This window comes from Eubalaena glacialis, chromosome 5 (assembly GCF_028564815.1).
Source record: "Eubalaena glacialis isolate mEubGla1 chromosome 5, mEubGla1.1.hap2.+ XY, whole genome shotgun sequence".
NCBI classification, from domain to species: Eukaryota; Metazoa; Chordata; class Mammalia; order Artiodactyla; family Balaenidae; genus Eubalaena; species Eubalaena glacialis.
In genome coordinates this window covers 88945687-88958898 of record NC_083720.1, presented here as the reverse complement: position 1 = coordinate 88958898, position 13212 = coordinate 88945687, and positions in this window count along the sequence as shown.

The window sequence follows — 13212 nt, the reverse complement described above, 5'->3', positions numbered from 1 at the left end:
ATTCCTATCCATTGCTTCAAAATCTTTTTCTTTTGATTGTTGGTATACCAATCATTTTCTTATATACAAATACATAAAGGTCTTGATTAACGTTTTATTTTATCTAAAACACTATCCATTTATTTATCTATTTAACTAATATAGTAAACAGAAAGAAAAAAAAAAAGAAATAAAGGCCAAAATATTTTATTCATAGCCTAGTTCTGATTTATCTTACCTTTATATTTGGAATAGACCTTAATTTATTTTTCAGAATTTAAAAAAATACATATTTTGTTAGTATGAGAACATGAATACTTGATCTACCAAATAAATTATTTTAAATTCTATAAATTATAAATTTATAGATTTATAATTCTACAAATTATAAATTCATTTTGTTAAACTGGAATATGTAAGACAAATAATGGACATTCACATTTTATTTATATTTGAGATAGTTTGTGTACCTTGTAAAATCATATAATCTTGGAATGGAGAAGGGGTATCATAGGTTCAGTTAGACCAAGTCTCTTAATTTACAGAGTGAGGAACACTAAGAGGAACAATTATTTGCTTAAGGTCATTCTTCAGCCTCTCTGATAAGTTGTAACCCTCACATGAATTTTCCCTCATAGAATTTAAATCCAAAATTAGTAAGGAATTTAAAAATGATTTTTAAGTTGCAATTATTTATATAATATTTTCTTCATGTCCTTCTTTTGTCATCTGTTTGCATTTTCTTGCAGCAAAAAATAATGTGAGGTCCTCAAGGGGAGAGGATGGTGTGGCATCTATTGCAGTAGCTCTCCTGATAGTGCATGTGCAATTGTATGGAGGGCTGATTTTGTAATCTCTGTAAATAATTCACCTTTTAAATTTCTTAAAAATAAAAGAAGTACCTTAAAATTTCAAAAACAGCTAAAATAAACTAAAAATTCTCTTCCTTCAATTGTTTGTGACATTACTTTTATTTTTTCTTTATTATAAATTATTGACTCAGAGCAGAAGCAAGAAGAACTACAAACCTGCAGCCTGTGGATCAAAAACCACATTCACAGAAAGATAGACAAGATGAAAAGGCAGAGGGCTATGTACCAGATGAAGGAACAAAATAAAATCCCAGAAAAACAACTAAATGAAGTGGAGATAGGCAAACTTCCAGAAAAAGAATTCAGAATAACGATAGTGAAGATGATCCAGGACCTCGGAAAAACAATGGAGGCAAAGATCGAGAAGATGCAAGAAATGTTTAGCAAAGACCTAGAAGAATTAAAGAACAAAACAAATAGAGATGAACAATACAATAACTGAAATGAAAACTACACCAGAAGGAATCAATAGCAGAATAACTGAGGCAGAAGAACGGATAAGTGACCTGGAAGACAGAATGGTGGAATTCACTGCTGTAGAACAGAATAAAGAAAAAAGAATGAAAAGAAATGAAGACAGCCTAAGAGACCTCTGGGACAACATTAAATGCAACAACATTCGCATTATAGGGGTCCCAGAAGGAGAAGAGAGAGAGAAAGCAACCAAGAAAATATTTGAAGAGATTATAGTTGAAAACTTCCCTAATATGTGAAAGGAAATAGTTAATCAAGTCCAGGAAGCACAGAGAGTCCCATACAGGATAAATCCAAGGAGAACCACGCCAAGACACATATTAATCAAACTATCAAAAATTAAATACAAAGAAAAAATATTAAAAGCAACAAGGGAAAAACAACAAATAACATAAAAGGGAATCCCCATAAGGTTAACAGCTGATTTCTCAGCAGAAACTCTGCAAGCCAGAAGACAGTGGCAGGACATATTTAAAGTGATGAAGGAGAAAAACCTACAACCAAGACTACTGTACCCAGCAAGGATCTCATTCAGATTTCATGGAGAAATTAAAACATTTACAGACAAGCAAAAGCTAAGAGAATTCAGCACCAACAAACCAGCTTTACAACAAATGTTAAAGGAACTTCTCTAGGCAGGAAACACAAGAGAAGGAAAAGACCTACAATAACAAACCCAAAACAATTAAGAAAATGGGAATAGGAACATACATATTGATAATTACCTTAAATGTAAATGGATTAAATGCTCCAACCAAAAGACATAGACTGGCTGAATAGATACAAAAACAAGACCTGTATATATGCTGTCTACAAGAGACCCACTTCAGACCTAGGGACACATACAGACTGAAAGTGAGGGGATGGAAAAAATATTCCATGCAAATGGAAATCAAAAGAAAGCTGGAGTAGCAATTCTCATATCAGACAAAATAGACTTTAAAACAAAGACTATTACAAGACACAAAGAAGGACACTACAGAATGATCAAGGGATCAATCTAAGAAGAAGATATAACAATTGTAAATATTTATGTGCCCAACATAGAAGCACCTCAATACATAAGGCAAATACTAACAGCCGTAAAAGGGGAAATCGAGAGTAACACAATCATAGTAGGGCACTATAACACCCCACTTTCACCAATGGACAGATCATCCAAAATGAAAATAAATAGGAAACACAAGCATTAAATGATACATTAAACAAGATGGACTTAATTGATATTTATAGGACATTCCATCCAAAAACAATGGAAAACAATTTCTTCTCAAGTGCTCATGGAACATTCTCCAGGATAGATCATATCTTGGGTCACAAATCAAGCCTTCGTAAATTAAGAAAATTGAAATCATATCAAGTATCTTTTCTGACCACAACGCTATGACACTAGATATTAATTACAGGAAAAAAAACTGTAAAAAATACAAACACATGGAGGCTACACAATACACTACTTAATAACCAAGAGATCACTGAAGAAATCACAGAGGAAATCAAAAAATACCTAGAAACAAATGACAATGAAAACACGACGACCCAAAACCTGGGATGTAGCAAAAGTGGTTATAAGAGGAAAGTTTATAGCAAAACAATCCTACCTTAAGAAAAAAGAAACATCTCAAATAAACAACCTAACCTTACACCTAAAGCAATTAGAGAAAGAAGAAAAAAAAAACCCCAAAGCTAGCAGAAGGAAAGAAATCATAAAGTACAGAGCAGAAATAAATGAAAAACAAAAGAAGGAAACGATAGCAAAGATCAATAAAACTAAAAGCTGGTTCTCTGAGAAGATAAACAAAATCGATAAACCATTAGCCAGACTCACCAAGAAAAAAAGGAAGAAAACTCAAATCAATAGAATTAGAAACGAAAAAGGAGAAGTAACAACTGACACTGCAGAAATACAAAGGATCATGAGAGATTACTACAAGCAACTATATGCCAATAAAATGGACAACCTGGAAGAAATGGACAAATTCTTAGAAATGCACAACGTTCCGAGACTAAACCAGGAAGAAATAGAAAATAGGAACAGACCAATCACAAGCACTGAAATTGAAACTGTGATTAAAAATATTCCAACAAACAGAAGCCCAGGACCAGATGGCTTCACAGGCGAATTCTATCAAACATTTAGAGAAGAGCTAACACCTTTCCCTCTTAAACTCTTCCAAAATATAGCAGAGGGAGGAACACTCCCCAACTCATTCTACGAGGCCACCATCACCCTGATACCAAAACCAGACAAAGATGTCACAAAGAAAGAAAACTACAGGCCAATATCACTGATGAACATAGATGCAAAAATCCTCAACAAAATACTAGCAAACAGAATCCAACAGCACATTAAAAGGATCATACACCATGATCAAGTGGGGTTTATCTCAGGAATGCAAGGATTCTTCAATATACGCAAATCAATCAACGTGATACATCATATTAACAAATTGAAGGAGAAAAAACATATGATCATCTCAATAGATGCAGAGAAAGCTTTCGACAAAATTCAACACCCATGTATGATAAAAATCGTCCAGAAATTAGGCATAGAGGGAACTTTCCTCAACATAATAAAGGCCATATATGACAAACCCACAGCCAACATTGTCCTCAATGGTGAAAAACTGAAACCATTTCCACTAAGATCAGGAACAAGACAAGGTTGCCCACTCTCACCATTATTATTCAACATAATTTTGGAAGTTTTAGCCACAGCATTCAGAGAAGAAAAGAAATAAAAGGAATCCAAATCAGAAAAGAAGAAGTAAAGCTGTCACTGTATGCAGATCACATGATACTATACATAGAGAATCCTAAAGATGCTACCAGAAAACTACTAGAGCTAATCAATGAATTTGGAAAAGTAGCAGGATACAAAATTAATACACAGAAATCTCTTACATTCCTATACACTAATGATGAAAAATCGGAAAGTGAAATTAGGAAAACACTCCCATTTACCATTGCAACAAAAGAATAAAATATCTAGGAATAAACCTACCTAAGGAGACAAAGGACCTGTATGCAGCAAATTATTAGACACTGATGAAAGAAACTAAAGATGATACAAATAGATGGAGAGATATACCATGTTCTTGGATTGGAAGAATCAACATTGTGAAAATGACTATACTACCTAAAGCAATCTACAGATTCAATGCAATCCTTATCAAACTACCACTGGCATTTTTCAGAGAACTAGAACAAAAAATTTCACAATTTGTATGGAAACACAAAAGACCCCGAATAGCCAAAGCAATCTTGAGAATGAAAGAAGGAACTGAAGGAATCAGGCTCCCAGACTTCAGACTACACTACAAAGCTACAGTAATCAAGCGAGTATGGTACTGGCACAAAAACAGAAATATAGATCAATGGAACAGGATAGAAAGCCCAGAGATAAACCCACACACATATGGTCACCTTATCTTTGATAAAGGAGGCAAGAATATACAGTGGAGAAAAGACAGTCTCTTCAATAAGTGGTGCTGGGAAAACTGGACAGCTACATGTAAAAGAATGAAATTAGAACACTCCCTAACACCATACACAAAAATAAACTCAAAATGGATTAAAGACCTAAATGTAAGGCCAGACACTATAAAATTCTTAGAGGAAAACATAAGCAGAACACTCTATGACATAAATCACAGCAAGATCCTTTTTGATCCATCTCCTAGAGCAATGGAAATAAAAACAAAAATAAACAAATGGGACCTAATGAAACTTAAACACTTTTGCACAGCAAAGGAAACCATAAACAAGACGAAAAGGCAACCCTCAGAATGGGAGAAAATATTTGCAAATGAAGCAACTGACAAAGGATTAATCTCAAAAATTTACAAGCAGCCCATGCAGCTCAGTATCAAAAAAACAAACAACCCAATCCAAAAATGGGCAGAAGACCTAAATAGACATTTCTCCAAAGAAGATATACAGATTGCCAACAAACACATGAAAGAATGCTCAACATCATTAATCATTATAAATGCAAATCAAAACTACATTGAGATATCTTCTCACACCAGACAGAATGGCTATCAGCAAAAAATCTACTAACAGTAAATGCTGGAGGGGGTGTGGAGAAAAAGGAACCCTCTTGCACTGTTGGTGGGAATGTAAATTGATACAGCCACTATGGAGAACAGTATGGAGGTTCCCTAAAAAACTAAAACTAGAACTACCATAAGACCCAGCAATCCCACTACTGGGCATATACCCTGAGAGAACCGTAGTTCAAAAAGAGTCCTGTACCACAATGTTCATTGCAACTCTATTTACAATAGCCAGGACATGGAAGCAACCTCAGTGTCCATTAACAGATGAATGGATAAAGAAGATGTGGCACATATATACAATGGAATATTACTCAGCCATAAAAAGAAACGAAATTGAATTATTTGTAGTGAGGTGGATGGAGTTAGAGTCTGTCATACAGAGTGAAGTAAGTCAGAAAGAGAAAATCAAATACAGTATGCTAACACATATATATGGAATCTAAGGGAAAATAAAGGTCATGAAGAACCTAGTGGCAAGACGGGAATAAAGACACAGACCTACTAGAGAATGGACTTGAGGATATGGGGAGGGGGAGGGGTGAGATGTGACAGGGTGAGAGAGTGTCATGGACATATATACACTACCAAATGTAAAATAGATAGCTAGTGGGAAGCAACCGCATAGCACAGGGAGATCAGCTAGGTGGTTTGTGACCACCTAGAGGGGTGGGAAAGGGAGGGTGGGAGGGAGGGAGATGCAAGAGGGAAGAGATATGGGAACATATGTATATATATAACTGATTCACTTTGTTATAAAGCAGAAACTAACACACCATTGTAAAGCAATTTTACTCCAATAAATATGTTTAAAAAAAAAAGTAAACAATTTAGTTAAAAGTTTATTTTAAATAAACGTAATTTTTGACAGTTGTAAGTTTACAGAAAAGTGTGGTGTCCGTGTCCCCACACAGTTCTCTCTATTGTTACCATCTTACATTAATATGGTTTATTTGTTATAATTATTGAACCAATATTAATACATTATTATTAGATAAAGTCCATACTTTACTCATATTTCTTCAGTTTTTTTTCCCTAATGTCCCTTTTCTGTTCTTGGACCCCATCCCAGCTACCATAGTATATTTAATTGTCATGTCTCCTTAGGATCATTTTGTCTGTGACAGTTTCTCAAACTTACCTTATTTTGATGACCTTGATAATTTTGAAGAGTACTGGTCAGGTATTTTGTAGAATGTCCCTCAACTAGGGTTTGTCTAATGTTTTTCTCATGATTAGATTGGGGTCACAGGTTTGGGGGAAGAATACCACAGAGGTACAATGTCATTTTCATTACATCATTATGTGCTATTTACATGATTTATTACCGTTGATGTTGACCTTGTTCACCTGGCTGAGGTAGTGATCCTGTGGTTTCTCCACTGTAAAGTTACTCTTCCTCCTCACCTTCCCAAGGGGTACTCTTTGGAAGGAAGTCACTCTTTGCAGCCACCCTTAAGGAGTGGAGAGTTATATTCCACTTCCTTGAGAATGGAGTATCTACATAATTAGGAATTCTTCTACATGAGAGATTTGTCTCTTCTCCCTCACTTATTTTTTTTTCCCAAGCATTTACTTATATCAGTATACACTCATGGATATTTATTTTGTACGTTGAGTTATAATCCAATACTTTGTTGCTCAAATTTTTCCAAATTTAACCTTCGAAGGTCTTTTTTTTTTTTTTTAGTAAATTTATTTATTTATTTATTTATTTATTTATTTATTTATTTATTTATTTATGGCTGTGTTGGGTCTTCTTTGCTGCGCACGGGCTTTCTTTAGTTGTGGCGAGCGGGGGCTACTCTTCGTTGCCGTGCGGGGGCTACTCTTCGCTGCCGTGCGCGGGCGTTTCATTGCGGTGGCTTCTCTTGTTGCGCAGCACGTGCTCTAGGCGCATGGGCTTCAGTAGTTGTGGCATGTGGGCTCAGTAGTTGTGGCTCGCAGGCTCTACAGCGCAGGCTCAGTAGTTGTGGCACACAGGCTTAGTTGCTCTGCGGCATGTGGGATCTTCCTGGACCAGGGCTTGAAACCGTGTCCCCTTCATTGGCAGGTGGATTCTTAATCACTGTGCCACCAGGGAAGTCCTAGAAGCTCTTTTAGTTGCCTCCTGTGTCCAAACTAGGTGACATACTACCATCACGTTTTTTTGTTTTGTTTTTTGGGGGGGGTTGCTTGTTTGTTAGCACTTTCTTTCTGGAACTACAACATACTGTGGGCTCATCTTATGTATTTCCTGTCCCAGTCCTAAACTCAGCCATTTCTTCATGGAGCCCTGGTGCCTTTTATTGGAGAATGGTATTAGAAATCAAGATCTGGGAGCTAAGTATGTCTGTGGCTACTGTGTTTCCTTGCTTCTAAATCCTCTCAGCTGAAAGAAGGAGGAAATATGCCTACATATATACATACATAGTATATACATAGTAAATATATGTTTGTATACATATGTGTTATACACTATGTATACATATTTACAAGCATAGTGTATACATAGTAAATATATGGGTGTATATGTATATATATATCCAGTGTATATGTGTCTACAAATATCTCTCTGTGTAGCAATTTGTATCCATATTAAACTAAACATGAATTCATACTTATGTCTCTAAATCTAATCCATTACCACATGGATCATTCTAGTCTTAACATTTTTGAGAATTTTTAATTTTGAGAAAGCTCTTTTCACTGATGCGACTGCTACTGGACCTCTTAAGAGTATTTTATACAATCTGACATCATTTAGATAAATTTCTAATAAATTATTTTAAAATATATGTTTTAGTATCTCTAGAGCTGATGATTCTCACATAACTAAAAAGATTTTTCTAAAAAGAGTTAACTTTTCATAGAAATCAGTTCTGAGTAAGTCTGAAATTAATTTTAAATTCAAATTTATACAATGAAATTTTAATGTTTCTTCAGACATTTCTTGTAACTTGTGGAGGCCATACAAAAAATTGAAAGTGGCATCATGATTGTATGTAATTCAAAGTGCCTATACAAAGAAAACTTAATTTAAAAAATTTTTTTCATTAATAATCACTTCATTCAAAGTACCATGTGAAAATAGTTTTCTTTTCCATTGAATGCAATGATCTTTAAAGATAATTTCTATTTCTAAGACTATAGGTATTTGTTTTGCAATGGTGGAGCAGTTTTCAAAATTGGAGACTCTATACTTTTTTAAGAATTCTAATAACTCCCTGATATACTTTATTGCAAGGTCCATGTGTATGACTTTATTTTGTAATAATTTACTGGGAAAGTTTATTGATTGAATGCTTGCAGTCCTTCTGAGAAAGCTCAGGCTAGAGAGTTAATATTTGTGCAGACTTTGCAGGGATAGCTCTGGAACAGAAAGATGAGCTGGTCTTCTACCACCATCTCATCCCTGCGTCCATGGGAGGACCTTTCTTGGGCAATGGCCACTACCACTGCTACTGCTACCTCTATTGCTGGTGCCACAATTGTCACTACCAACCTGAACCAAGGTCCCATTCTGGCAGCCCGCTCAGACATGCACATGTGCTCCAGACAGTGAGGCCCACAGCTTGTCACCTATACTGCCCGTGGTGCCTTGGGACTTAAGCCTACAGATGTGGACACTACTGCTTGATCACAATCATATGTGCTCACTGTTACCCAGTGTATTGTCTCTGCCACATGTTCACAGTTAAAATAACTAAGAATTTCAAGATGGCACAGTAGAACATTAAACCAAGTGGAAGCCCTTCTGGTAGGAAGTGTCCTGTAAGACTATGCAAGTTGTACTCTCATGAACCTGTCAGTAGGATAGAGACTCTTAGTAACCTTGTTAAAAAAAATTAGAAAACTAAGGTTTGAAAAGTCACCTGCCCAAGGTTATATAGCTAGTAAACAGCAGAGCTAGGGATTAAACCCAAATATATCTAATCCAAAAATTAAATTCTTAGTTATGTGCTGAGCCATATAGAAAAGCTCACTCCGTCTTAAACTTCTGGTTGGTCACAGAAACTGCTGATGGCTTATTCTGTTGAAGCAGTAGCACTGTCTTTCTATAGGGTAATGTCTTATTCCTAATTCCAAATAAAAATAAAAATTAAAAAAATAGGTCTGTGGTACTGACATCTTTAGTAGAGTAAATGTTATAAAATGAATGAATGGTTGTGGATGTGGCTTATTCCTTCAATTACAGTGGTGGAGGAACCATATAACCCACACTCCAGGGGTGCACTAATCAGACTTGAATCCCAGCGGGGCCACTAACTTACTAGGTGACCTTGGGCAAGTTGCTTAATTTCTCTTTGCCTTTTTCTCCCACCTGTAAAATGGTAGGAACAATAATACCTACCTCATAGGGCTTTCACTGAGAATTTAGTGAGTTAATTCCCATGAAGCACTTAGTAAGCTGCCTGGCATATATATTTAAGTACTTAATAAATGTTAGCATTTGTATATCTTTAAATTTTTATAATAACTTTATATTTGTAGGTATGAGGAGTGAAGAGAAAGAAAAATTCGGGCATAACTCAAAATTTTAACAGTGATTACCTCCAGGTGATGAGATTGTGGATATAAAAGTTTTCTTTATACTCTTATGTATTTTCAAAATTTTGTGTAACATATATACCAATATTATTATAATACAAAGAAAAATAAATTCTATTTTAGAAACATAAAATAATATTTCTTACACTTACTCCACCTGGAGTCACCTACATTTTATCCCTGTCTCTCTCCACACAAGCACACACAAACACACACACACACACACACACTCATGACAATACACATCCAGAGAAATATATTCACAGATCAATCATACTCTGTTTAATTTGAATTTCAGTAAACAAAAAATAGTTTTTTAGTATAACTATATTTCAACTATCGCTTGTCCTTGCAAATAAATGGCTCAGCTGGGTTTCAAACCTGGGCTGTGCAGCTGTGGAATGTGGGAGGATGTCAAATATGGCATAAAATATACTTACACTAAAAAAATTATTTATTGTTTATATGAATTTCAAATTTAACCAGGCATCCTACATTTTATCTGTCAACTTAACTCCTTAGGCCCCATTGATAGACTAATGCTGATTTTCCTCCCTTTTTCTAACCAGATCTAAATATAACCAATGGAATGAATTTTTTCAAATCTTTTGATTAGAGTTGGCAGCTCAATATTACTCAACAAAAATAAAACAAAATGCTTCAAGATTCAAACATATAATTTTTGCTCCCCCTCCAGCCCTGAGTTCTTGTTCTATCATATACACAAATGCACAAAACCACACACTCAGGAACATTTCCCTCCTTCTCCACCACCTCATCATCTCCTCATCTCTTCCTCATCATAATGACCCACCATTTCCATTCTTGTGGTCTATAATACTTTTTTAGGGAGTGAAGGAAACAGAACTAAAACATCACACTAAGGAAGTAAAGTAAAATAGTTTGAATCAGAGGAACATATCCTGTTTTTCTTGTCCCTTGTGTCTGTGAGATGTTTTTTCAATTACTTTGTGAGTCATGGTCCTTCCTATGCTTTGTTGAATCACAGATAGTCCTTATGTAAATGCCCTAGTGTCAGTTGTTATACTGATAAAGAACTTTTTTTTTTTTTGAGAGCTAAATGAGCCCTGAGCTGAGTTCTTCATTCCTTTGCTGCTTGCTTCTTTGCTTATCATTTTCACTGGTTTCTTTTCAGCTGAAGACTCAGACAACTTGGTTAGTTAAGACTGTGACTTGCAACTTACCCCAGCTGTTCAAACTATTTATCTTGGTTGTATTTCCTTTTAAATTGGTCAACAACTATTTGCCATTTGGGTTTCTACACTGTCTTCTTCCCAACCCCATCTTTCTGTGGCATTCCCTCTTTTTAGACAAGAGAGTCGTTTGAATTTTCAAAAATTGCCCTTCAGAAATGCTGGCATGAGTCAGTCATTTCCATCAGGAAGTCACCAGATAGACCTGTGAGGTCTCCTATTTACTGGCTGGGATTTGACAGTTCTTACACCTGTGGAAGTAGACGCATAGGTGAGAGAGATAAGCAGTCACAAATACCACCTCTTCACAGCCCTTGCTTAAATTATGGAAAGGAAGCATACAGAAAACTTTAGTACAGAAGAGACCAACATCTATCAAGATCTCTCCTCAAATTAATAGCTGACATAGCACAATGGAAAAAGCAAATGTTTATAAGTTAAAATCTTGGCTCTACCACTTACTATCTGTGTGACTGAGTTTATTAACCTCTCTGAGCATTGATTTCTTCAACTTTTAAAAGAGGATAGTAATACTTACCTCCAAGTGCTCTTGTATGGACTAGAAATGATATAAAAAAGCCCATGACACATGATAGAAACTCAATAAATAGCTTTTATCTTGATTATTATGGTCTCCTAATGAGAAATTTAAGGTTGAAAGTTGTTAATATAATATTTTCTTATATAAGTGGAGATACCATTGCATCTGTGAATTTCAATGTTCTCATGATTTGAATGTGTTCAATATAATTGTTCTATGAGAAAATGAGAGTAACAGTGATGTGTCATTTAACTATTCCAAAAGGGCTATAAGCCATATGTAATTTCATCACAAAAGAAGAATCTTTCAGTGTTACTTACAATCTTAGTCAGGAAAAAACCCAAAGGTACTATAAATGTCAGTCTTGTTTTGTTCTCTCATACTGATCTTCCCTGTAGCCTAACTAAGATATAAATTAAATACATTCATATTGTGGTGGCTGTCTCATACTGTAATTACTTAATGACATTCTACGTGTATGATTTTTGACTGCAGACTTATAATTTTATAAATCTAATAATTACATTATTGCCTTTAAGAGAGGAAAGCAAATGAGAGTTTATTATCCAAGAAAAAATCCTGAGAGTTTCAGAAGCAAGATCTTTATACTAGAACACTCTATTTCCAGTAAATTTCTTGATTAGAATTCCCTGTGACTACAGTGATATATCAAAGGGTAAATCACACTTGAACATGGAAGCCTGGATTCAAGGAGGTCAAAAGAATGTCCAGTTGAGGGTCTAGATGGGGGTGGGGGTAGCAAAAAAAGGAAAATAAAACAAGTGACTAGAAAATCTAGTGGTTTCCACACTTTATGAAAAATAGGAGATAGTATTACTCTCCAGAAGAGTCGACTCAGTATACTATAAAAAGTACAGTATTGTGGGATGTCAAGGATGGTAAAGTACATATAATAATATTTTTAAAATTACATTACAGTGCTTTTATCTTTTGTATTCTTTTGTGCATGAACAACCCCCTATCCTTGGAGCTGGAATTTTTACAGTGAAAATTTTGTTAGAGAAAGATGCACCTTTTAAAATCCATAGTAGGATTTGTTTTAGTTGAGAGAAAACAATAATTTTGAAAGCCAAGCTTTGTAAAGGAAGAAAAGTATTTTCCAAATTCTTTTAGCTCCAATTATGACTTTTAGAGCCAGGCCTGGACAAGATCATTAAATTACTTCCACAGGGTAGACAGGATATTTCTTCCTTCTTTAAACCAAACTTTGAGGCTTACTGCCTCAGGGAAGGAAGTTATGAAGCAAGGTGATTCTACATTGGAGAAAAGGAGGAAGTGAACACTCCATTCTTTCTGATTGGGTAAATTGTGTGTGGAGGAGGTAAGAAACAGAGTTGGGGAAGAGAGTTTAGATACACATGTTCTCCTGTTCCTTCTTGAGGTAGAATTCCATGATGAGTGGAGAAGCAAGTAAAAATAGGAATGGGTGAGCCCAGGAATGCTGGGACTGTAATAGCAAGGGGAAGCTATGAAGGTCTAGGAGAAGCCATGTATGTGGCCTTGCTGAGCTTGATAAAGGAGCG